The sequence below is a fragment of the Amphiprion ocellaris genome, chromosome 1, assembly GCF_022539595.1.
Source record: "Amphiprion ocellaris isolate individual 3 ecotype Okinawa chromosome 1, ASM2253959v1, whole genome shotgun sequence".
Taxonomy (NCBI): domain Eukaryota; kingdom Metazoa; phylum Chordata; class Actinopteri; family Pomacentridae; genus Amphiprion; species Amphiprion ocellaris.
In genome coordinates this window covers 41,420,523-41,445,971 of record NC_072766.1, presented here as the reverse complement: position 1 = coordinate 41,445,971, position 25,449 = coordinate 41,420,523, and the positions used below count along the sequence as shown (strand labels likewise).

The 25,449-nt window shown below is 39.2% G+C and overlaps 1 protein-coding gene across 5 annotated transcripts in view; it reads right to left on the bottom strand.

The window, feature by feature from the left end:
• The window catches only part of kcna4 (potassium voltage-gated channel, shaker-related subfamily, member 4), a 94,307-nt gene that overhangs the window by 46,383 nt on the left and 22,475 nt on the right, over positions 1–25,449 (bottom strand). The window contains exon 3 of one of the 5 annotated variants that reach the window (XR_008601697.1): positions 16,620–16,712. The exons of 3 other annotated variants lie outside the window; for them this stretch is intronic. The gene's annotated coding sequence lies outside the window, so the exon portion shown is untranslated. Of the gene's footprint in view, positions 1–15,824; positions 16,713–25,449 lie in introns of those variants that run through there. One more of the 5 variants, XR_008601696.1, reaches the window with a different exon arrangement.

Here is a 25,449-nt window from a genome sequence, read left to right as displayed (position 1 = left end):
ATCTACGAGGGAAAACAGTGAAAGAATGCAGCAGCAGCTCGGTTTAAACTTCCACTTGAAAACTCAAAGAGAGAACAAAAAATCTGCATATAATGCAAGCTTTTTTTTTCCCCTCTTCATGTGGCATCCGGAGCCGAGCAGATGTGGAAAAGACGGGACGCATTTAAATAGACACGGTGTAACATTCACAGCGTAATGCATAATTCAGCTCTGCAGTGTGGATTAAACTCCCGCTCCCCAGCTGTTACAGAGAGACACTTAAAAACAGCATGTAGCTCCACAGCCGGGGCCTGGACGGATACCGATACCACCAGGACCCAATTTTACTCCACAATGTGCAGCACACTGAGAAAAATGCTCCTGTATTTTATATATATGCATACATACAAAACTAAATCACAAAGCAAAAATAATATTCCACAATTCTGGTCTAGGTCTATATCAGGGGTATCCAATGAATGGCCCGTGGGCCAAAAGCGGTCCTCCAGAGGGTCCAATCCAGCCCTCAAAGTGTAAAAACTCCAGAGAAGACATTAACTGCAGATTGTAAATTAGTAAAACTATAAATTTAAAATCATTTCTAGGCCATGACAAGTTGTTTTGATCAGAAAGTAAAATACTAGATTGTTCATTGTTCTTTTGTGTCTCATTTTTGCAATATTTTGTCTTGTTTTTCTCGTTTGTCTATTTTTTTGTTGCTGTGTAGCATTTTTTCAGATTTTTCATCTGTTCTGTTTTGTTTCGTGTTGTCTCATTTTTTGTCATTTTGTGCCTCGTTTTTGTAATATTTTGTCTTGTTTTCGTTGTTTTTTGTCTTTTTTTGTCTCACCTCTGTCGTTTATCTCATGTTTTTGTCATTTGTGTTGTTTCCTTCTTGCCTCGCTTGTGTTTTTTGTCTTATTGTTGTCATTTTGTGTTTTGTTGTTTTGTGTGTCGTTTTGTTTTTTTTATCTCGCTTGTGTTCTGTGTCTACTTTTTGTCATTTTGTTTTTTCGCTTTTGCCATTTTTAGTCTCATTTGTGTAATTTTTTGTCTCACTTTTGTCGTTTCTCCATTTTTTTGTTGCTTCGTAAGTTTTTTGCCAAAATTTTTTGTCTTGTTTTGTTTTGTGTCGTTTGTCTAATTTTTTGCCGTGTTGTCTCATTTTTGTCATTTTGCATCTCATTTTTGTAATATTTTGGCTTCTTTTGTTGTTTTTCTGATTTTTTTCGTCTGACTTTCGTCATTTTGACTATAAAGTAAATTACGCGTGAGAGTGCGGCCTTGAAAGTGACGTCACGTCAAACACCCAGGCACCAGGTCAGGGAGTCAGAGGAGTGTCGTCTTGGAAAATAGAGCAGCGACTTACCGGAGAAAAGTTATAAGCTTAAGATAAGCTTAAGATAGCTAGCTAGCTAGCTAGCTAGCTAGCTAGCTAGATAGATAGATAGATAGATAGATAGATAGATAGACCATAGACAGATAGACCATAGATAGATAGATAGATAGATAGATAGATAGACAGACAGATACACCATAGATAGATAGATAGATAGACCATAGATAGATAGACAGATAGAACATAGACAGATAGACAGATAGACCATAGATAGATAGATAGACAGATAGAACATAGACAGATAGACAGATAGACCATAGATAGATAGACAGATAGACCATAGATAGATAGATAGATAGACAGATAGACCATAGATACATAGATAGATAGACAGATAGACCATAGATAGATAGATAGATAGATAGATAGACAGATAGACCATAGATAGATAGACAGATAGACCATAGATACATAGATAGATAGACAGATAGACCATAGATAGATAGATAGATAGACAGATAGACCATAGATAGATAGACAGATCGACCATAGATACATAGATAGATAGACAGATAGACCATAGATAGATAGATAGATAGACAGATAGACCATAGATAGACAGATAGATAGATAGATAGACAGACAGATAGACCATAGATAGATTGACCACCAGGCCTGTTTCATGAGTTTATTTTTTCAAATATTTCTGTTCAACCACGGTTCAAAAGCAATGTCTGATTTTCACTGTTTCATTTTCATAGAATTTTTATTTATTATTACTTTTGTCAGATTCCAATTATTTCTGTGACCATTGTGGGTTTTTCTTTCAGTAACTGAGGGGTACCAACAATTTTGTCCACGTTTGTAGTACACAGACACACACATGTACATACATGCACATACACTCATACTAAAGAAAACAGAATGAGAAACCAATAAATAGTTCATAGTTAGTTACCAGTTAAGTAAAAAGATAAACATTAACTCCTGTAAACACCTGGCATTGATCAAGCCTCCTCTTCATCCTTGTATCGTGTAAAAATTTTTATTCTGTACTTTAAACTATTCTTTCTTTTACGGCCTTCCTTCTGTTTCCCAGGTGAAAAAAACATTTTCCAAACTGTGGGTGAGAAAGAAAATAAACCTGCAGGATTACAGAAAGTCTAAATGTTCACACACAGATGTTTTTTTTTTTTTAACCAAACACACAGCTTCTATCGCACACTCCAGACCGTCTTGTTTCCAGGACAGTGATAACATCTACCCCGAATAAAACAGCAGTTTCTCAGCTATGACTTAAGGTGCCCTCCGCCCCGTCCTCGGGGAGACTGTTCACCACAAAATGCACGTCCAGCGCAGCCCTGCAGCAGCGCCGCATGCAGCCAATTGATCAAGTCTGACGGGAAGAGCCCGGTGAGCACAGAGGGAGAGGTTTGATCACAAAGAAACACAAAGAACAACAACTCCCGGAGGCCTAATGTGGAGATACCAAACCACAAGAACTTTCTGGGCCTTCGTTTTTTACATCCAGGGCTGCAGATGTCGATTATTTTAGTAATCAAGTGTTCTATTGATTATTCTGGTGATTGATCGAGTAATTGGATTCCACTATATGCTAGTATGCTATATATGCTAGGACCAGCAAAGTAACTTGGTGTTACAGCATCAGTATTGTACACAAAAAAGTACTGTATAGGGGTATAGTACATATATATAGTGTAGTACAGGTGTATTTTGCATATATAGAATAGTACAGGTGTATTGTACATATATATATAGTATAGTACAGGGGTATTATACATATCTAGTATTGTACAGGGTTATTCTATTAAAACAAAAATCATTTCCAGTCGCATCTTTTTACCATCATAAATGTTTATGTTCCTCATTGTTCTCCATTAAAACAACCTGTTCGCACAAAAAGACACAAAAATAAAGAAACAATGCTAAAATAACTAAAAAAATTACATGAAAAGACACAAAAGGATTCTAAAATAACACAAAAATGACACGAAAAGACAGAAATGACACAAAAGGATGCTAAAATAACAAAAGTGACACACAAACCTGCCAAATTTAACAGAAAATATTACCAAAATAGCACAGAAATAACAAAACGATGCTTAAATAACACAAAGATGACACAAAAGATCCTTAAAAAACTAAACAATGACCCAAAGAGACACCAAATGATGCTTAAATAACACAAAGATGACACAAAAGATGCTTAAATAACTAAACAATGACCCAAAGACACACCAAATGATGCTTAAATAACATAAAGATAACACAAAAGATGCTTAAATAACTAAAAAAAGACAGACACAAAAGGATGCCAAATTTATCATAACAATGAAAGACAAAGACATAAAAGGATGCTTAAATGAACAAAAAATGACACAAAAAGACACAAAACTGATTGCTTTAGTGCAGAAAATGAGTCAAATGATCGTTAAATGCTGCTGTTTATGTGATGAGTTTGAAGCAGAAAGTCTGAGTTAACAGAGAAAGCTGAAAACCACTTTCATACCTGTTAACTCTGTTTAGTTTTTGTTGACTCACACAAAGAAAGTCTGGCTATGTTTAACTGTCTTCACAGTTCAGCCTCTGATAAACGTCACAAACACTAGAAAAGCTGCGCCGATTAAGATAGAAGCGTTATAATCCCCTTAAACAGGAGGTCCTCTACTTACGTCAGACTTCCGTTCCTACGGATCAATGTAAGCCGATTTTCACTTTAAGTCGGAACTCCGGCGAAAATGTAAACAAAGCCGTTATGTGCATCACGATATTGATCAATTCTTCAGAAAAGTCATGATTACCAACGACTTTCATTCATGTATGAATCATTTTACAAGAAGATAACAGAATACGTTGCACTGTTTTTACAACTTGAACTTACATCTAATTTCACTTCCATGGAGATGGCTTTCCTTTTCTTCCAAGCATCAGAAGAGTCTGACTTATGCTGGGAGCCATAATGAAGGGCAAAAAGTTAGTGAATGTAGCACAATCCAAGCTGAAACAACCGGAGAATGGAAACAAAGCCGTCTGATAGCACCACGTGACAACGTATTCATCCGCCCCGATCGCCAACTAGTTCCACATAATGACGAAACGGCGTACGTCGTAAACCGAGGACCCTCTGTAATTTACTGATTATAGGTCAGGGTCCATCCAGGATGACGTCTGGGTCCAGTTACTGACCTGGGGTCTAATATGTAGTACATTAAACGAAGCCTCCATTCACAGAATTTTGCCTTGAGGAGTTTTAGTAATCAAATTACTCGAATAACTAGAGGAATCCTTCAGTCCTACTAGACCTTTGTTTCTTTACATCTCAATCCAGAGCGAGGTCTATCTGTTTAGATGTGCTCGCCTCAACGAGCCACATCTCATCAAAAATCTAATTATGGCATACGCTCACAAACAAAAAGAGTTAAAATCATGGACTATGTCTCTAAATTAAAAGCAGATATTTTGCTCCTTCAAGAAACACATTTACTACAGTCGGAAGAAAAATGTTTATCAGACTCGAATTATAGTATCATCTTTTCATCTTGTTATAACAGCAGACAAAGAGGGGTCTCCATTCTAGTCCATAAGAGAATTCCATTCACTTTAAACAGTACAGTAACGGACTCAGAGGGCAGATATATTATTATCCAGGCAACAATCTTTAATAAATTATATTCTATTGTAAACCTCTATGCTCCGAATAATGATGATCCAGCCTTCTTTCACACTGTTTTCTCTCACTTAGCAGACTTATCTGCTAACTCAGTAACTATTATCGGTGGTGACTTCAACATAGTTTTAAACCCTTCAGTAGATCGATCTAATAGTCCAATACACGTAAAACAGTCACAATCAGTTAAAGTCATACATGACTATATGAAAGATTTCGGACTAGACGACGTCTGGAGACTCAAAAACCCAACAAAGAGGGACTATACGTTTTTCTCTGCGGTACACAAAACATTTTCAAGAATTGACTTTTTCCTCTTAAATAACTCTATCGCACATAAAGTCACTACTAAAATCCACCCAATCATTATCAGCGACCACGCACCAATATCACTCAGCCTGCAAACAGATTCCATCCCTAAACCTCCTCAGACTTGGCGCCTCAACATCTCTCTACTCAAAGACCCAGAATTTGATCGAGTAATAAGGAGTGAGTGGGCAGACTTTCTAAAAAACAATGACTCTGTTGACTTACCCCCATCTTTGCTTTGGGAAACTGGAAAGGCCGTAATCAGAGGTAAAATAATATCATACTCCTCATACAAGAAAAAAAAAGATCTACAAACAGAGAAAGAAATTGAAGAAAAAATTAAACAACTTACAGAGAATTATGCAATAAACCCAAGTGATCAATTATGGTCCGAACTACAAAATGCAAAACTAAACCTCGATAATATCCTATCCAAGAAAACAGAGTTTTTATTACAACAGCTAAGATATAATGATTTCGAACACAATAATAAATCAGGAAAATTTCTGGCGAACCAACTCCAGCGCAATAAAGAAAAATCCTTCATAACAGCAATTCAGGATTCCTCAGGAAAATATACTCAGTCACCTCAGGAAATCAACCAGACCTTCTATAATTATTACCAGAGTTTATACTCAGCAGCAGTTAACCCAAACATAGAAGATATAGATAATTTTCTCAACAATTTAAACATGCCCAAACTAACGTCAAATTACAGAGACATATTAGATGCTCCATTGACTATGAAAGAATTACAATGTGCATTAGACAGTATGCCAGCAGGCAAGGCACCTGGTCCTGATGGTTTCCCTGCTGAATTTCTTAAACATTTTTGGTCAATGTTAGCACCCCTTTTCTTCAGGACAGTGACAGAGATTAAAAATAATGGTTATATCAGTCCGCACATGAATACAGCTGCAATTAAATTATTATTGAAACCAGACAAAGATCCTACGCTTCCCTCTAGCTATCGACCTCTGTCACTAATCAACACCGACATCAAAATTATCTCAAAAGCTCTCGCCTCTAGGCTGGAGAAAATCATCCCATCAATAATTCACAGCGATCAAACAGGATTTATAAATGGCCGACACTCCACCAACAACATCAGAAGACTTCTAAATCTAATCTCTTTGACGCAACGCCACAACAAAGAAGCTATTGTTATGTCACTGGACGCAGAAAAAGCCTTTGACAAAGTTAATTGGTCCTTTCTCTTTGCTGTGCTCCACAAATTTGGCTTCGGAGAATCATTTATCCAGTGGGTATCAGCTCTGTACAACTCACCCAAGGCTACAGTCACCACTAATGGGATCACTTCACAAAGCTTCAGTCTGCAAAGGGGAACAAGACAGGGATGCCCACTCTCTCCCTTATTGTTTGCGATCTTTATCGAACCATTAGCAACAGCTGTACGTCAGAACACCGATATCAAAGGTATCTGCGCTCTGGAGTCTGAACATAAAATTAACCTATACGCAGATGACATTTTACTTTATCTACAAGAACCCAAAACTTCAGTAAAGGAAGTATTTAACCTCATCACAACCTTCTCGCGTCTTTCAGACTACTCCGTCAACTGGTCAAAATCAATTATATTACCTTTAACAGAAAACTCGTGGAAGCCCGCAGCCCAAAACTCGCATTATTCTTTTCCTACTGGCAACATCAGATATCTGGGCATAAATATTTCCTCCAAACTCTCAGAATTAGTTCACCTGAACTTCACTCCACTTTTGGACAAAGTCTGTGATGATCTGAGGCGTTGGAACAACCTCCCCATCTCCCTTTTGGGACGAATAGCTACAGTCAAAATGAAAATATTACCTAAAATCAACTATCTTTTCTCCATGATTCCATTTAAACCCACATCAAAGTGGTTCCAATCGTTAGACTCCGCTATTGGTAAATTCTACTCAAAGAATAAAAAGGCTAAAATCAGTTTGACTACCCTCCAGAAGAATAAATCCGAAGGGGGACTGGAGGCTCCCAACTTCATGTATTATTATTTATCCAACCAAATACAATATCTCACCAAATGGATACATCCACATGAAGAATATAACTCCTGGCTAGAACTAGAACAGTTAGATTGTAACCAGATCAAAATCTCTGACCTTCCCTTTATCTCTTCTGCTCTTAAACATCACTCCTGCTTCAAGAACCCTATGATCGCTTCCACCTTGTCTGCTTGGTGGAAAGCACTGGAAATCACAGGCTCTCAATTAAAACCCAGTATACTCTCCCCAATCTGGCACAACCCTGATTTTGCAAACAACAAAATAGCTCTTTATTTCAGCACATGGGCAGAGAGAGGAGTCACTCACCTCCATCACCTTCTGGATGATAACACATTTAGGACATATATAAACTTATTCCAAACATTTGAAATAAGAAATGGAAATTTTCTTCAGTACCTACAGGTAAAGAAGACTATTACAAGTAGAATTCCATCGCTTCAGACTACTTTACAGCCAACGGATTTACAGCCACCTGAATTTGTCGACTACATTGTGAAACTCTCTCCAAGAAATAAGAAGAATCTCTCAAAAATTTATAGTTTACTCTCAAAGACACACTCTATACACCTACCAACTCAAAAATGGGAAAAAGACGTATCCAAATCTTTTGACTCTGATTTTTGGACCCAAATCTGTGAAAACACATTTAAAATGACTAAAAACACCAACTTACAATTGATCCAATTTAAGGTGCTTCACAGAACACATATAACACAATATAAACTGTATAAAATGGGCTTCTCACGCTCAGACACATGTACGCAATGCACCCAAAACATGACGGACACTTACTTTCACGCTCTGTGGCTTTGTACACCCGTCTATCAATTCTGGGTAACAATCACGCAGAAACTCTCCAATATTTTGGACTGCGGGATTCCACATTCCCCGAACGTTTGCCTAATTGGTGATCTAACGCAAACAGCCCTTCCAGACATTCATATCCAACCCACACTTGCAGCTATCGCCATTGCCAAAAAAACTATTTTAGTTAACTGGAAAGATAAGAAAGCCCTCAACATCATCCATTGGCTGAACCTCCTCACAGAACACATTTCACTTGAGAGAATATCTGCTATCAGAAAAAACCAATTGGACTCCTTCAAAGAAAAATGGTCTCCATTTATTAAATCAATAAATATTAATCTATAGCCTCCGCTTGTATGTGGGCGTATGCCACTTCCCTCATAAAATTGTAATTATTATTCTGTCTGTGTGTATGGTCTGACTTCTGTCTGCTTTATTTCAGTTTATTAACCCTCTACCTTTTTAAGTAGGATGGCACCATGGACTTCAAGGCTGTGTGCATGCACTGGTGGTGTCCCTTCCCTATTGCTCTTGGGGTTGCTCTCTGGCTCTGCGGGGCCAGCGTGGCTCGGGCCCCTCTGCCTGGGGGTGGGTGTCCCCGGTGTCTCTCCCTTTGAGCCCTGGGTCTGCTGGGTCTGTGCGCTCTCCCGGGGCCTTGGGGGTGGCGGCGGCTGGTCTCTTCTGGGGCGCCCTGGCTGGCCCTGGGGTTTGGGGTGGGTCGGCCCTCCGGTCGCTCCCCTGTCCCTTCCTGCTCTGCTTCCCTCCTCCTCCCTCCTCTCCTGCCTGGCCGCTCGTCCTCGTCCCTCTCCCTCCCCTGGGGGGGCTGGGGGCCCTCCGCTGCCTGGGGGTCTGGCATGGGGGCCGGGTGGTCTCTCTGGGGGGGTGGCTCTGGCTCATCCGGGCACAGGCCTTGGTACTTGCCTGTGTGCCGCCACTGGAGATAAGTTTCTGCTGGCTGGGGGCTTCTGTCCGGGCCCGGTGCTGTCCTTGGGTGTGGTGGGGTGGGTGGGGTCTCGGTGGTGCTGCGGGGTGGGTGCCCTGCATCCTGGACGTGCCGGCTCCGGGGTGGGCGTGGGGGCTCATGGCCCTTGCTTCCTAGTGGTGCGGCCTGGTCCTCCCTCCGGGGCAGGGTGCTGCATGCGGCTGGCCCGTGGTGGGGCTGCAGCGTCTGCCGGGGCGCTGCTCCGGCGCTGCGACTTCTGGGGGTTTCGGTGCTGGCCGGGCCGGTCGGGTTCGTGTGGGCCCACCTCGGCCTCTTGCCTCTGGGCTCTGGGGGCCCTCTGCATCAGTACCGGTGGTCTTACTACCTGTCTCCCCCGCTGCTCTCTCCTCATGGGCCGGATCCACACCAGACTGCCTCTTACTGTGCACTTCACATACTTCACACATCACTGTATATAGTTACTCTTAGGCACATATAGGGACACAACAGCTAGGGCCCCGAGAGCAGGTGGGGGCAGGAACGATGGGCTCTGTGGTGGGGCGGATGGCAGGGCTCTACGGCCTTGTCTCTTCCCCATCACCCTCTTGCTTGCCTCCCCTGCTCTCTAATTTCTTTTTAATGCACCACACACACTCACACCTTGGGGGTAGGTCTGGGACGGCTCAGGGAACTTGGGCCAGGGTAGGCTGCAGAGTAGCCATCCTCTGTGGTCCTCTGGCCCGCCCCCTGGACGCCTCGCCCAGCCTCCCCACTTTTAATGCACCACATGACACTCAGGGTTACACTATCACGGTGCAGGGATAATGTCTCCAGTCTGGGATCGGGAGACATATTAATAGGGAGTAATGGGGGGATTTCACTAATATGGCCTCGCTGGTGGGACCCGGCCCCCTTATGGCTATGGGGTGGCGGGGGTGGACCATCATCCGTGTTGCTGTGGCTGGGGGGTCCCCGGGACCTGGGGGCTGTGGTCGGGGGGGGTTCTCCTGCGTGCCCGACGGGTCCGGGCAGGTGCGATGGCTCTTGGTGGGCTGCGGGGGCTGGATTGGCCGTCCTGGTGGGCGCTGTGGCTGTACTGCGGGCTGGTGGCATGTGGTGGCTCTGTCCTGGTGGGTTGTCAGGGCGCATTGCGGGGGAGTGGGGGCCCTGGGTGTACTGCGCTCGCCTGGGGCCTGGTGCGGGGGGTATGCGGGGTGCCTCCCTGTCGGCATCGCCGGGCCCCACCACACTGTCCATTTTTACTCTCTGGACTCGCATCGGGTCCCGGCTCCGATTTCCTCTGGCCGGCTCCCGGTGGTGGCCTGCCTTGTGATGGGCTGGTTGCCGCCCCTTCGGTGGGCCGCTCGGCCCCTGTGTCTGGCTTCCTGGCTGTGTGGGGCCGTTGGCCCCCTCGGGGGAGGGAGAGGGGATGGGGGTGGGCGGGTCGGGTGGTGGGGTGGGGGGTTCGGTGGGGGCTGGGGTGGGCGGGGTTGGGGTTTGGGTGGCGGGTGGGTCCTCGTGCCCCGGGCCGCCTGGGTCGGTCTGGGCGCGCAGGGGGTGTCGGTAGCTGCTCCCTCTTGTTCTCCGGGTTCGCGTCGTTCACGGTGGCCCCGGTGGCTCTCTGGGGGTGCCGCCCTGTGGCTCCTACTGCCTGGGGGGAGGGGTGCCCTGTTGGCTTGGCCCTGCCTTGCCGTGATTGCTGTTCTGGGCTTCGGGGTTCTTCACACTTGCATGTTTGATCAGGTCTCGCCAGCTACTGCCGAGTCCCATTTCAGCAAATGATGGGTCCCGCCAGAATGTGCTGAGAATCTCTCCAGTCTCTACCCTAAACTCATTCTCTCTCGCACTAGCATCCTCTTCTGGCCTATTCTATTCTATTCTATACTATCAAGACACACACAATTATGGTGCTCAGTACCGTTTGTTCATTTATTATTGAATCTCTTTTTCTTTTGTGTTGGTTTGGTTTTCTTTTCTTTTTTCAAATTTTTATTTTTTTTTTTCTATTGATGGACAGTTAGTAGTTGGGCATAACACACCACCTTACAATCTTTAATTGCAATAGCAACGCCTGTTATTTTCTATCCCTGTTCATCCTGTTCGTCCTGTTCGTCCTGTCCAGTCTTTGTTTCCCCCACACATCACTGAGGTGTAGCACTGCCCTCCCTGGCTCATCATAGGGAATTCTAATAAAGAAGGTCTGCTTAGCTTTCAGGGAGGGCTGGTGATGGTCACACACATGCACTAAATATTAAAATATTTGGTTGCAAGACTAAAATATGCATCAATCTCATATAATGTTGACTCCCCTTTTGTGGAGTTAAACAATGAGAACAAATGCAGACAAAAAAAGAAAAAAAAAAAAAAAAAAAAAAAAAAAAAAAAAAAAAAAAAAAAAAAAAAAAAAAAAAATCTAATTAACCGCCTCAAGCTACGTATTAAAAAGCAGCCCGAGGAGGAAAAGTTGAAGGGAATCAGTCCAGTTTTTTGAGACACATGTCAACGCCGACTTCATGCAACTTGCTGCCGGCTGATGAGGGACATTCAGGAGATCATGAAAAGAGTCCAACTGCAAACAGGCAACGGTAAAACAAACTAAAGCAAACGATCACCCATCTAGACTTCCCACAGGATCTCAGGTCACTCCAATCCCTTTATCCTTCCATGAACAGCTCCTGGCTACACAACCAATCAAACCTTCATCCACACTTCTAGAGACAGAAGGTGCCAATGGACAACAAGTTCCTCATCTTGTTGGATTAGAAGTCACATTTCTAAAGGACTTTGTTTGAAGGGAAATGGAAGTTTCTACCCTCGCTTTGGTGGTTCCAAACCTTCCACCCATGCTGGACAAACAAAGCTAAAAGTTTGTCCTCACATTCCTGCTAGATCGTCCCACTGATCTACCTCGCAATCATGCAGAAAACTTTCCAAACTTGTAAAGTCTTTCCTCAAAGCTCCAGAATCTGATAAACCTCCGGTCTCATGTATCCGTAAACAACCAACCCACCAACGCAGCATCTTGTGTTTGTGCTGTTTTAGCCGTAGCCACCTGGAAACGGGGACAAAAGTAGAAAATAAAAGTCCAAAAATTTACCCTGATGATTTGATTTAGAGGTCGGAGCTGAGCAGAAATGTTTCTCTTTCTTTTCTCTAATTGTTGAGTTCTGCAGTGGTTCAGATTCTACAGCAGGAAGGTCGTGGAAAACCTGGAATGTTTAAACGTACGATTCATTTTTATGCATGAAAAGTGCAGAACATTGTATTTGCGATCTAGTCTCTGATCTAATAAGTTTAGAATTTCTTCAACTGGACTCTCAATTAACAGTTTTTTTTAATCATCTAAACCAGGGGTGTCAAACATGAGGCCCACGGGCAAAAACCGGTCCTCCAGAGGGTCCAATCCGGCCCAACTTTGTAAAGAGTAAAAATTCCAGAGAAGACATTAACTGCAGATTGTAAATTAATAAAACTATAAATTTAAAACAATTTCTAGACCATGACAAGTTGTTCTGATCATAAAGTAAAATACTAGATTTTTCATTGTTCTTTTGTTGTTTTGTGTCTCATTTTTGTAATATTTTGTATTGTCTTTTTTTGTCTGACTATTGTCATTTGTCTTGTTTTTGTCATTTTGTTTTTTGTTTTTGTCTGATTTTTGTCATTTGTCCATTTTTTGTCACTTTCTAACTTCTTTGTCTTGTTTTTTTGTCTGACTTTTGTTTGGTTTGTGTCGTTTGTCTCATTTTTTGTCATTTTGATTCTTGCTTTTGTCATTTTGTGTCTTGTTTTTGTCGTTTTATGACTCATTTTTGTAATTTTTGTCTTGTTTTCGCTGCTTTTTGTCTGACTTGTCTTTTGTCTCACGTTTTTGTCGTTTTGTTTTTCCTTTTTGTTGTTTTGTTTCCTTTTTGTCTCGCTTGTGTTGTCTTTTTTTGTCATTTTGTGTTTTGCTTTGTTCATTGTTTTGCGTAATTTTGTGTTTTTTGTGTATTTTTTTCTGTTTCATTTCTCACTTTTATCAATTTTGTTGTCGTTTAACACCCCTGATCTAAACTGTTGATAAATGCCAACTTTGTACTCTAAAAATTGCATTTCTGTACAACTGAAATGCATTTCCAATTTGAATAAAACATCTTTTCTGCCCGATACCTACTTGTTAGAGGCTTAATTAAGTTTAGGCACCAAAAACTCAAGTTTAGGTATCAGAAAACAGCACAATTTAGCTTAAAATCTGACTTTTTCTTTACATTTTTTGAAAATTTTCTTCTATTTTGGCGTTCGGCACCATCAATTATTTAATCGTTTTGGTGAAAAGGAACGACGATAAGGCAAAAGAATAAATTTAATAAATATTAATGTAAGTTGCAGGATCAGTGTGTACTATTACTTTACCATCTCAGAATTACTACCACGATCAACTCTTACTCTTTTATTTTTAGTCATGCATCATACTTTGATCTTACTGCTTTTCTGTTCTTTTGTTGCATTAATTTTTATGTTATTGTGTTTTTTTCTGAACCATATGTGGTGCAAGAATTTCCTTCATAATTAATAAAGTTCAATTTTACCTTAAATAGCAAAGATAAGTTGATATAAACCATATTTTGATGCACCACAAGCAAACACAATATGTCAGAAAACACATTTAACTAAAATTGGAATCAAAAATGCAGTTTAGTTGTGTAATTTTTCCGAAACGTGTCTGTAAATACAGCCCTAGAGCGATAATTCTACGTTTATTTGATGCTCAGTTGAGCTTTTCATGATTAGCACGTAGCTTCTTAGCAGCAGTTAAAGCAGAATGAGCTTAAATCTAAAGTCCAGCTGCAGTGAATCAGCCTGTTTATGTGCACGGAGATACTTCACATTTACCAAACACACAGTCATTAACTTTAATCTGCATTTGCTGACAGTTTCCTGTAAAGAAATGACACCAAACACGAGTTGAGAAAAGCTTCCAGCAGACTCCAGTTTATCGTCGTGTCTGTTTAAATGTCAGGTGCATTATTTAGAGCGACACTTCAACGAACGTGAATTATTTATGGTCATTTCTGCCTCTAATAGTGATAATATTAGGAATCTTGGCGTGTTTTTCTGCGTGTTTTGGCGGCTGGATTAGCAGGCAGCACCGAGGCGGGGTCTCTGTGAAACCAACGCCGTCCTCGGCTCAGCAGGAAATGCTGTACCTATTTTTAACTGCAAACATGCAGTTTTTCAGCCGGGACACATGGGAGGACTCCAATTAGTCCACAGGAAACCCACAGAGGCAAACACTGAGATAACTAATAATATGTCTTCCCTCCCTGCTGACACACTGCACCAGGAGGACGGAGGAACAAGCCGACATGTCTGGAAAGAAGCAGGAGACGCTGAAAACCAACATTTGTTCAATCTTAGAGCATAAAAAGACAGAATCATAGTGTTCAGAGGAGAGTCAGGTGCAGATCTGACCTTTTAAATGAGAAAATATGACCTTTTGTTGTTGCATTTTCACATTTTTCTGCAGCTTGTGTCATTTAAAAAAAATACTTATCAATAAGCTTTAAGCCTCGTGTCGTCCTGTGGGTCAGATTGATCCGTTTTAAAGTTTCAAAATGTGGAAAAATATTTTCACAGTGAAAACTTCCACATTTTCAACATGTTTGGGAAATTTTTGAACATCTTTTGGTGGAAAAAAAATGTAAAAAAAAAAAAATTCTTTAAGAACATTCAGGAAAAAAAAAAACCAAAATCCAGCGAATTTTGCTGGATTTTGGTTTTTTTTTCTGAATGTTCTCAAAGAAAATATTAGAACTTTTTCTGAAATATATGGAATCACTTTAGATATTTTTAGGATTTTTTTTGGAAGATTTTTATTCATTTTTTGACAATATTTACAATTTTTATTTTATTTTTTTTTCAATTTGTATTTCTTGCCAAATTTGGGGATAAAAAAAAAAAAAACAACTTTTAAGGGAAACTTTTAAGGAATTTTCTTCCTGAAGATTTTGCGATTTTTACAAATTTGGGGAATTTTTGGATTTTTTTCAGAAAAAGGAACAATATTTTTTGGTGCCGTAAATGAGGACAACAGGAGGGTTAAATATGAAGCACCCAAATGAATAAAAACATCAAGTTTTGCATTCATTCATCATTTTACTCTCATCCATTCTTTTCTTGACACTGTCTTTTCCATTTCCATTCATGCTCATCCATTCGCAAACTCCAGACCATTATTCTAAACCCATCGCTTCATTTTTTTTTTTTTTTTTTTTTAAGTTATTTTTTTGGCCTTTTGTCGGCTTTTATTGGATAGGCGCAGTGAGAGAGAGACAGGAAACGGGAGAAGAGTGGGGGTACGACATGCAGCAAAGGGCCACGAGCGGGAATCGAACCCGGACCAGCTGCGTCGGGGACCAGCCCTGTACATGGGTCACCCGCTCAACGCTTTGAGCTATACGGGTGCCCATCCATGCTTTAAATCACTCTTCACTTCTAGTTTATCCTTCATGCTGACTCATTCATTCTTTACATTCTACCTTTCCGACACTGACTTAGTATTCAGTCGTTTTTCGGCCCGACTTTGTAAAGAGTAAAAATTCCAGAGAAGACATTAACTGCAGATTGTAAATTAGTAAAACTATAAATTTAAAATCATTTCTAGACCATGACAAGTTGTTTTGATCATAAAGTAAAATACTGGATTGTTCATTGCTCTTTTGTGTCATGTTTTTCTAACTTTTATTGTCAAATTTTTGTTTTCTTTTGTGTCGTTTGTCTCATTTTTGTCATTTTGTTTCTCGTTTTTGTCGTTTTGTTTCTCGTTTTTGTCTCATTTCTGTTTTTTGCACCAAAACAAAGGAAACATGTGGAGTTGTGGTTATTTCTAGGTTATGAAGCTGTGATTTTACTGCTCACTGGAGATCAAACTGGGCTGAATGTGGAACCTGAAATATAATGAGTTTGACACCTCTGGAGTAAATAATGAGATATAAACAATGTTTTCTGACATTTTTGGATAATTAAACATGTTCCAGACCAGATTGACCCAAGAACATAGAACATAGAGTAGAAATCTTCTAAAAAATCCTAAAAATATCTAAAGTGATTACACATATATCAGTAAAACTTCTAATATTTTCTTTAAGGACATTCACAAAAAAATCAACCCCCCGGTCCTTAACGAAACATTTTTAACATTTTTTCCACCAAAAAATTTTCAATTATTTCCCAAAAATGTTGAAAATGTGGACATCAGAAGTTTCACTGTGAAAATATATTTTTTTTCCACATCTTCAAACTTTAAAAACGGGTCAGTTTTGACCCGCAGGACGACACGAGGGTTAAACCTAATAAACATCACCAGAACGTAGAAGGAATCATCTTTAGAGCCTTAAATCTTAACTGAGCTGCACTGTTTGGGTTTATTTGGTCGTCTTCTGCTGCTTCTGACGTCAGGACGCCAATAAAAAGCTGACAGTTGTGTTTCTCAGTTGATTTTGTAAATCCAGTGGCAGGATATTAATAAGATGGAAAGTAGTTGTCGGTGAGCAGGTTTGGCTTCAGTCGTACCTCCGAGGGTGAACACAGCCTTTATGTTCGCAGGACTTTTCCTTTTCCTTGGGCCAGCTCCATGCTGCTATTTTGGACATCTCCGGCTGACGTCTGTTGGATTACAGGGAAACCACAACGTCCTCTTTTAGGATTTTTGTTTTACTTCTGCGACCGCTAACAGTAAATCCTTTCTGCTGCTGCTTTTATGCCCCAGTTGGCAGCTTTCAGCAGCTTCCACGGAAAATTCCATTTAATTTTAACAAATACTTGATACTTGATTTGTTGATTTTTGTTTTTTCTCTCTGTTTGTGTGGGCCAGAGATCCTCAACAGTGAACAGAAAACAGAATTAATTGTTTGTTCTCCTTAAATGTCAAACAACAGAATATAATCACACAGAAGCAGAGAACACTTAAGATCAGTCGTATCGTTTTAATATCATTCTGATGTATTAGCTCAGCCTTTTAGAGCCTCTAACTGCACAGTTAAGTCAATCTGTCAGGGCTGCAGATAATACCAGGCCTGTATAATTCATAATAATCTGTGATTTCTGAATTTCTGCACCAGATTTAATTCTTTTAAATGGGATCAGAGGATTTTCTTGCAGCATATTTACTTCTTTGGTTTTCATGGAGAAGAAAAAAAAACAACAAAACCACCTGAATGTAACCAAATTTTATTAATCAATGTAAGGGTTAACTTTGGGTTTAAAACTACAGCAGACAGAAGAAAAAAAAAGCTTGATTTATTTTAAACAGCCTAGAAAGCACACAACCAGCATTAAATGCTCATAATTTAGTTTGAATTTTATCAAATTGGTGAATTACAGCATTTCTGAACATAAACACTCAAGAAAGTGTTTAAAAATTGCAAGATTCACACTAAAACAGCTTTTTAATCACCTTTATTCTGGGCCTAAGCAGCCTGGAGACATTAAAAGACCCGTTTGTAGATGCATTTTTTTGTATTTGGTGTTTGTTTGTTGTGACGATTCATTTAAACCCCGTAAAGTCACAGATAAAAAGTACAGTGTCAGAATGATGCATTTTTTAATGGTTTTGAAGCGGTTTTAAGACGGCAGCACATATTTTATTGAATTCTAATTACAGTATCTTATAAAAGACAGGAAAAACGCGTCTAAAAGTTGCAAAATTAACACTAGAAGACGGAAAACTGTTCTTCAGTTACCTTTATTTTGTGCCTAAGCAACCTGGAAGGACGTGTTTGTAGATGCATTCTTTGCATTTGGTGTTTGTTTGCATGTTGTGTAGTTGCAATAAATTATTCAAATGCCAATAAGTGAAGATGCCATAGTCATGGAGAGGCTAATTCATAAACAGTGAAGCCACTTCATTAACTCAAACCATATCCTGTCAGATTTGCAGTCAGGTTTCAGAAGTGGTCGTGGGTGCATCACTGCCATCCTAAAGGTCCTTGATGACATCTTTACCACTATGGACAACAAGCATTCTTGCATAGCCACCTTCAAAGACCTGTCCAAGGCCTTCGATTCAGTAGACCACACAATCCTTCTGCAAGGGCTCTCTAGCATTGGCCTGTCCTCTATCTATATTAACTGGTTTTCCAGCCACCTTAATAATCGTATACAGCCGGTAAAGTCAGAAAACTTTATATCAAGACCTTTGATCATTGCTAAAGGTGTACCTCAAGGCATTTCTAGCATTAATTTTAGGGTCTTTTTAATCTCTGTTTGAACACTTGTGTGTAATTTTTTGTAGATGTATTGTTTATTTGTTATCTTTCTTCCTGCTGGGGCCTCTTGCCAGGTCATCATTGTAAATGAGAAATTGTTCTCAACTGATCTTACCTGGTAAAAGCAAAATGGTCAAAATGATGGAAAATATGCCACAATTTTATTGTATGCATTAGCATGCGCTGAATATGTAAAGCTGACAGATAATTCAAACTAAATTATTACTCAACATCATCTAAAAGAAGATAATTATTTTATTTTTACATTTTGCGTCGTTTTCACCGTTTTTATTCATTTTGCTCTTCACTTTATGGCATTTAAATAATTTACTGCAACTACACAACACGTAATATAATAGAATTGTACAAAACTCTCTCGCCACTCGGGCACATTTTGCACCATTCTGAGACTTCTTGAATTTTTTTTCTGTGTTTTTACTAGTTATTAAAATGCAAAATAAATAAACAGAACTTAAATCTGCAAAATAACAGTAAATTGGTTTAAAAAAAATAAACTTCAGGCATGAGAGTTGTCTCAGTTATCTTCTCTGACTCTGTAAGAAGATAAATAAGCTCATTTTCTGAAACTTTTCCTTTTAAATTTCTGCTTTTTCTGCTATGATTCTGTTTTATTTCCAGCTCTCCAAGTTCAGATCAGGAGAAGATTTAGTTCTTGGTTTTGAAGCAGGACTCAAAGTGTTTACTTGAACATTTAAACAAAACCTCGATCTTTCTTTAGCCTTTTGTTTCCTAAATGTGACTCAAACCCTTCATTGGTACGAAACGTTCACCCCCAGCATCGTCTCTGGACCGCGACGCTTCGCTGACTGAGTTTACAGAAATAAAACAGTTAAATAAACATAATCCAGGCAGAGTTTCTCCTCACGTTATTGGGAAAACTAATTAGTCGAACACAAACACGACATAATTTCTTGGAGGGAACTGAAAGGAAAAAGAGATAAAGACTGTAAGAAAGCGGGGGTAAATATTGTAGTGATTCATTCGCTGCTGCTTTGAATTAACTTTTGTCTAAAACGCTCTCTGCTGTGGTTCTGTGTGTTTCTGTAAAAAGCTGCTTTAACCTGAGTTAACCAGAGAATATTATTCAGGTCTGAGGTCCAAAGCAACAAAATGAAATCTGTTCAAAACACACTGTAAAAAAAAAAAAAAGTTATTTTTACAGTAAATTCTGTGGCCGCCAGAGCGCTTTTTCTTCATTTGCAGTAAAGAAATGTATTGATATTGTTGATTTTATGGTTAAAAAATGTGCTTCATTCCATATTTTACTGTAACTGTCTTCATATTCAGTTTACTCACATATAGAGAGCAGAAAATATCCTAATTTAAGGAGGTGGAATCAAAAGATTTCCACTTTTTTAATCACTCAAACTGACAGAATTAAACAAATTAATGTTCTTTTTTAAAAAAAGGGTAAAATTTCACCATTTATCAGAGCCAGATTCTATAAAAAGTTTTCCTGCACTGCTGTTCATTTAACACTTGGAAGAGTTATGAACACTTAAATAACAGGAATAATTAGTGTTTAAATGATGAATATAAGCAGCAGATATTAGGATATTGTGTATTCAGACCAGCAACCTCACTGTTTTATATTCCTACTGCTCTTTTTCTCTTTTTTTCACCATAACTGGGTACAGAAATGATTTTTCCTTGCGACTATTTCAGTACAACACAGTCTTTGTTTGTATCGTAGACACTGAAAACATAAAATCTGTAAAAGAAAAAGTGAAAATCTGGCAGCAAAGTGCCGGAAAATGTCAGTTTGTTCTCGTGTCATCCTGTGGGTCAGATTGACTCGTTTTAAAGTTTGAAAATGTGGGAAAAAATATATTCATATATATCCACATTTTCAACATTTCAGGGAAATCTTTGAACATTTTTTGGTGGAAAAAAAGAAATGTTAAAAATGTTTCTTAAAGAAAATAGAAGTTTTACTGATATATATGTAATCACTTTAGATATTTTTTTGATTTTTTTTGAAGATTTTGAAGACATTCACAAAAAAAATCTTTTAAGTGAATGTTCTTCAAGAAAATATTGGAAGTTTTACTGATATATATGGAATCACTAGATATTTTTAGGATTTTTACTCATTTTTTGAAAATATTTACATGAATTTTCTTGCCAAATTTGGGGGATTTTTTTTTTTTTTTAAATAAAACTTTTAAGGGAAACTTTTAAGGACTTATTGGAATTTTCTTCCTGAAGGTTTTGCAAATTTTCAGAAATCTGGGGAATTTTTATGATGAATTTTTGGATTTTTTTTCAGACCAGGAAACAATATTTATTGCGGCCCGTAAATGAAGACAACAGGAGGGTTAAGAAACATTAGAATATGATAACGTTCAAAGACGGCAGAAAAATCGTAAATATTTCTAAAATAATGATATTTTTTAGCTGGTTTAAATAAAGAATAACAGTTTAATTGTATGGTTACACACTTTGTAAGACTAATTATTATGTCCAGTTTTGGCCTTTAGCAGCAGATAGTAAGCTGTTGTCACCTCCTCCTTTGTGTTTTCAGACCAGAAGCCTCACGGTTTTATATTCCTACTGTTGTTTTTCTCCTTTATTCATCCTAACTGGGCACAGAAGTGATTTTTCCTCTTGACTCTGAGAGAACAAAACAGTGAATATTATTGTCTGTGGCGATCCTCTCTTTCACTCTGACCTCCTCCTCTGGCTCTAACTCCCGTCCACGTTCCTCACGTGCGCATGAATTGCCGCCGCGCACCGCAACTCTTGTGCATGTTTCCAAACGGGAGCGTTTGCATGGATGGAGCTGGAGTGTGTGTGGGGGGATCTCGGTCCTCGCAGACCACCAAAGTGACTCATCTCCATGGAAGCAAGTCGAGCCCCGGCGTTCGCGCACACGCTAGTGCACGAGGCCGCCGTGCACGCCCGTGGAGATCCACCCCAGGCCCTTCAGAACGAGCATTAGTCACTCCACATAAAAGCATCGAGTCACTCCAGAGCAGAGAACGAGTGGGAGCTGAGGTCTGGAGGTCTGGTCACGCTGCCGGGGCAGGACACCAGATCCCAGCTCTGATGCTGGACCCGGGTTTACGTAACGCCCATCGATTCGGCCCTGATCCGGCCTCGGCTAGGATCTGTGTTCTCCACGTCCACGCCGGACCAGAGGGTGAAACTCGAGGTCGTCTGACTGTAATGGATGTTGACGGCACACGTGGCGCTTACATAACCCGATATTACCTATCAGCGTTTAACGTTAATGGTTGTCACAGTGTTCAGAACAGGCGGAACAAAAAGCTCTGCGTGCATTCAGTCGAACATAACGCCCCGATATGATCTGAATCCACAAGCCTTGCTCCTCTTTGTTCAATAGCAACCGCCAGTTAGCGATACAGCACGCTTCTGAAATGTCTGGTAGATAATGGTGACAAACTACCCACTGATAGAGCTATCAGACTGGGAAAGATGGAATCATTGGAGCATTTTATCAAGCTGTTGGTATCTGACAGACCAAGAAAAAACACTTTGGAGACAATCTGAAGACATGTTATCCACTGTGCAGATACAGATGTTTGTAGGAGTTCATCTTGCTAACTTTAGGACATTTTTTAAAAATTATTATCCCTTTAAAATGAAAGAAAGTGCAAAATTTTCAAACGAGGTTGGTGTTTGTGCCACAGGAAGTTCCTCTAAGTCCCTATAAAACTCAAAATCCAGCCTTTGGTCGACATTTTACCAACTTTTGAAGTCTCATCAGTAGATTTTGACGTGTCTCTGGTCTAGAAAACACATAAAATATCTGTTGGATAATGGAAGAAAGTGGCCCAGAAAGTTCCTGTATGTTTAAATATACGATGTACCGAAGTTCTTGTGAACTAGACTGGGCAGTTCTTGGAGAAATTGCAGGTGTGATTGCAGAAAATAGATAGATAATGGTGATAAACTACTGACTGATAGAGCTATCAGACTGGGAAAGATGGAATCATTGGAGCATTTTATCAAGCTTTTGATATCTGAGAGACTGTTGGTGCTTAAAAATTGGTCCTTTCAAATGAAAGAAAGTCCAGTATTTTCAAGCAGGGTTGCTGTTGGTGCCTTAGAAAATTCCTGTAATTTTAAATATGTAATGTACCAAAATTCTTGTAAACTACACTCTGCAATTCCTGGGGAAATTGCAGGTGTGATTGTAGAAAACTGCTGTAGCTTGTAGTTGCTAAAACTTGTTTAATATCCATATTTTGTACTAAAATTCCACTTTTGGGCAATATTTCACCAAGTTTTGAGGCTTCATCAGTAGAATTTGATGTATCCCTGGTCTGAAAACATAAAATATCTGTTCGATAATGGTGATAAACTACCGACTGATAGAGCTATCAAACTGGGAAAGATGGAATCATTAAAGTACTTTATCAAGCTGTTGGTATCTGAGAGACTTTTATTGATTAAAAGTGGTCCTTTGAAATGGAAGAAAGAGCAGAAACGGGCCTCTAAAATTCCTGTAAGTTTAAATATATAACGTACCGAAATTCTTCGAAGCTGTTGGTATCTGACAGACCAAGAAAATAAGCTTTGGAGAAGATGTAAAGTCTATTATTTCAGACTGTAGCTGAGATTTCCATCTAACTGCAGACTCAGGGTTTGCAGGAATTCAACTTGATAACTTTAATAATTTTGAGAATTTCATATGTTTTCACACCTGGGAATTTATGTGTATTTTCACCGTCAAAGAAACGTCTTATCAGAGAAACAATTTCACGGCTTCAATATCTCCAGAAAAATAACAATTACTGGGATGAAATCTGGTGAGGACACAGAAGGAGTAGTTTCCAGCAGATCCAAATTATTGACTGAATCCAGCAGAGGGCTTTTGGTTAATTACTGGCCCTTGAAAATGGAAATATGTGGAGAATTTTCAAACAAGGATGGTAATGGAGTCCATGAAAGCTTCTGTAGGTGTATATATATGGATGTATTATAAAGTAAGAATTGTATTATTTCGAAAGGAAATTATTGTAAAGTAGACTAGGTAATTCCCAGAGAACTTCTAAAGTATCCAACCCAGGTTTGAAAGTATATAAAAAGTCTGTTAGATAATAGATTAATAGTTAACTAAGTCCTCTAACTGTATAAGATGTAATTATAAAAACAGTTTGTCAAGCTGTTGGTGCCTGACAGAGGAAAAGTTTTATAGAAAACCTGAAGACAGATTGTTCTCCACTGTGGATTTTCATATAAAGATGTAAAATAGTGAGCAGTATAATCAAAAAGAGAGAATATTTTTCTCCAAAAATCACCCAAACAGATGAGTCGATTATCAAAATAGCTGGTGATTAATCATTAACAACTAATCGATTCAGCTACCAGCTGGTTTTAAAATGCATGTTTTCCTTTAAAAATCACCAAAATTACAACTTGAATCACAGCTAGAAACCGTAAAAACAGACAAAAATCATCATATTTTTAACCTACAACAGCGTTTGAACTACTCATCTGTGAAATGCTGCGTTGGAAAACTTAACCAAATCAGAAAATGCCACAAAATCCTTATTTTTTTTCTGTAAAAACATTTTTAAAAATGACAAACATGACAAAAATTCAGAGACTTTTTGGCTGAACTGCAGGCAGTGTTTGTGCAAAATGCTAGTTTTTATTCCAATAAATGTCACAGAAATCTCACTTTAGCTTGAAAGCCTGCTTCTATCGCAGTCATTTAACATCTTCTAAAAGTTATTTTCTAGCTCTTTCACGTCCACAGTGAGATGTTTAGAGGCTTGAGCAGCTCGATGCTGATCGACAGCTTCATTTGTCAGTTTGATGAAACTGTTGAGTCAATAATAGATGATGTGTTCTGAATGATTTCTACTGGGAGCTGAACATCTCTGCAGCCTTTTAGCAGCTCAACTTAAAGCTGCATGACTGTAGATTTGGTTTTTAGCTGGAGAACTATGCAACCATGACAATGTCAAGGATGAAGATTGTCATGTATCTGTAAACTTGAGAAATTTAGGTCCAGTATTTCCTATTTTTTGCACAGTTTTGGTTCGTGTTAATTTTGTCTGTCTGCTGTTTCATAGGTTTTAAATAATAAGTAAAAATCAGTTATTCAAACTGCTCTGTGCTGTGAAATATAAAATATCCATGATGCACTTTGTTTCATTTAAAGACTTCACACTTTGATATGCAAACTTTTATTTCAATTTCACACTTCACTGCATTATAAAGCTATATACAAAGCAATGTGTATTTACGTGTGTTTGTGTTGTTTTGTTTAACCGTTTCTATCATTTTGTCTCCCTAGTTTTGGGCCTTTTGTATCTTGCTTCTGTCATTTCATGTTGTTCTGTGTATCCTTTTTGTCACTTTGTGTCATTTTGTTTCTTACTTTTTGCTGCTTCATGTCTTGTTTTTATTTTTCCCATTTTTTGTCTTGTTTGTGACTTTTTTTATTGTTTTGTATGTCGTTTGTGTGATTTTTGTGCTTTTTTTGTATCACATTTGTGTTGTTTTATGTCTGGCTTTATGTCTCAATATTATGTCTATTTGTGGTTTTCTGTCTCTGTGTTTTTTTTGCGTCTATTAGTGGTTGTTTTGTGTCTATTAGTGGTTGTTTTGCGTCTACTAGTGGTTGTTTTGTGTCTATTAGTGGTTATTTTGTGTCTATGGTTGTTTTGCGTCTACTAGTGGTTGTTTTGCGTCTATTAGTGGTTATTTTGTGTCTATGGTTGTTTTGCGTCTACTAGTGGTTGTTTTGCGTCTATTAGTGGTTGTTTTGTGTCTATGTGATTGTTTTGTGTCTCTTTGTGTTGTTTTATGTCTCTCTTTGTGGTTGTTTTGTTGTCTTCCTGTAGTTTGTGTTGTTGCGTGTAGTTTTGTATCCTGCTTGTGTTGCGTCTCTGCTGTTTTAAAGTGAAACTCCAGCGTGCCTGTAGTGTCGTATCCCGTCCGGCCTAATCTGCTCTAACGGAGACGATGACGGCACATTAATGTGACGTCTCCGACCTCGGCGTCGTCGTGTCATCAGGTCCTGTCTGTCCTCCACTAGTCCTTGGTGTGAAGGAGGAGGAGAACTCGCTGTTGTCTAATCTAATCCTGAGCAGCTGGAGGTATTTTTAGACAAACGGCACACGCTCTGCATTTAATTG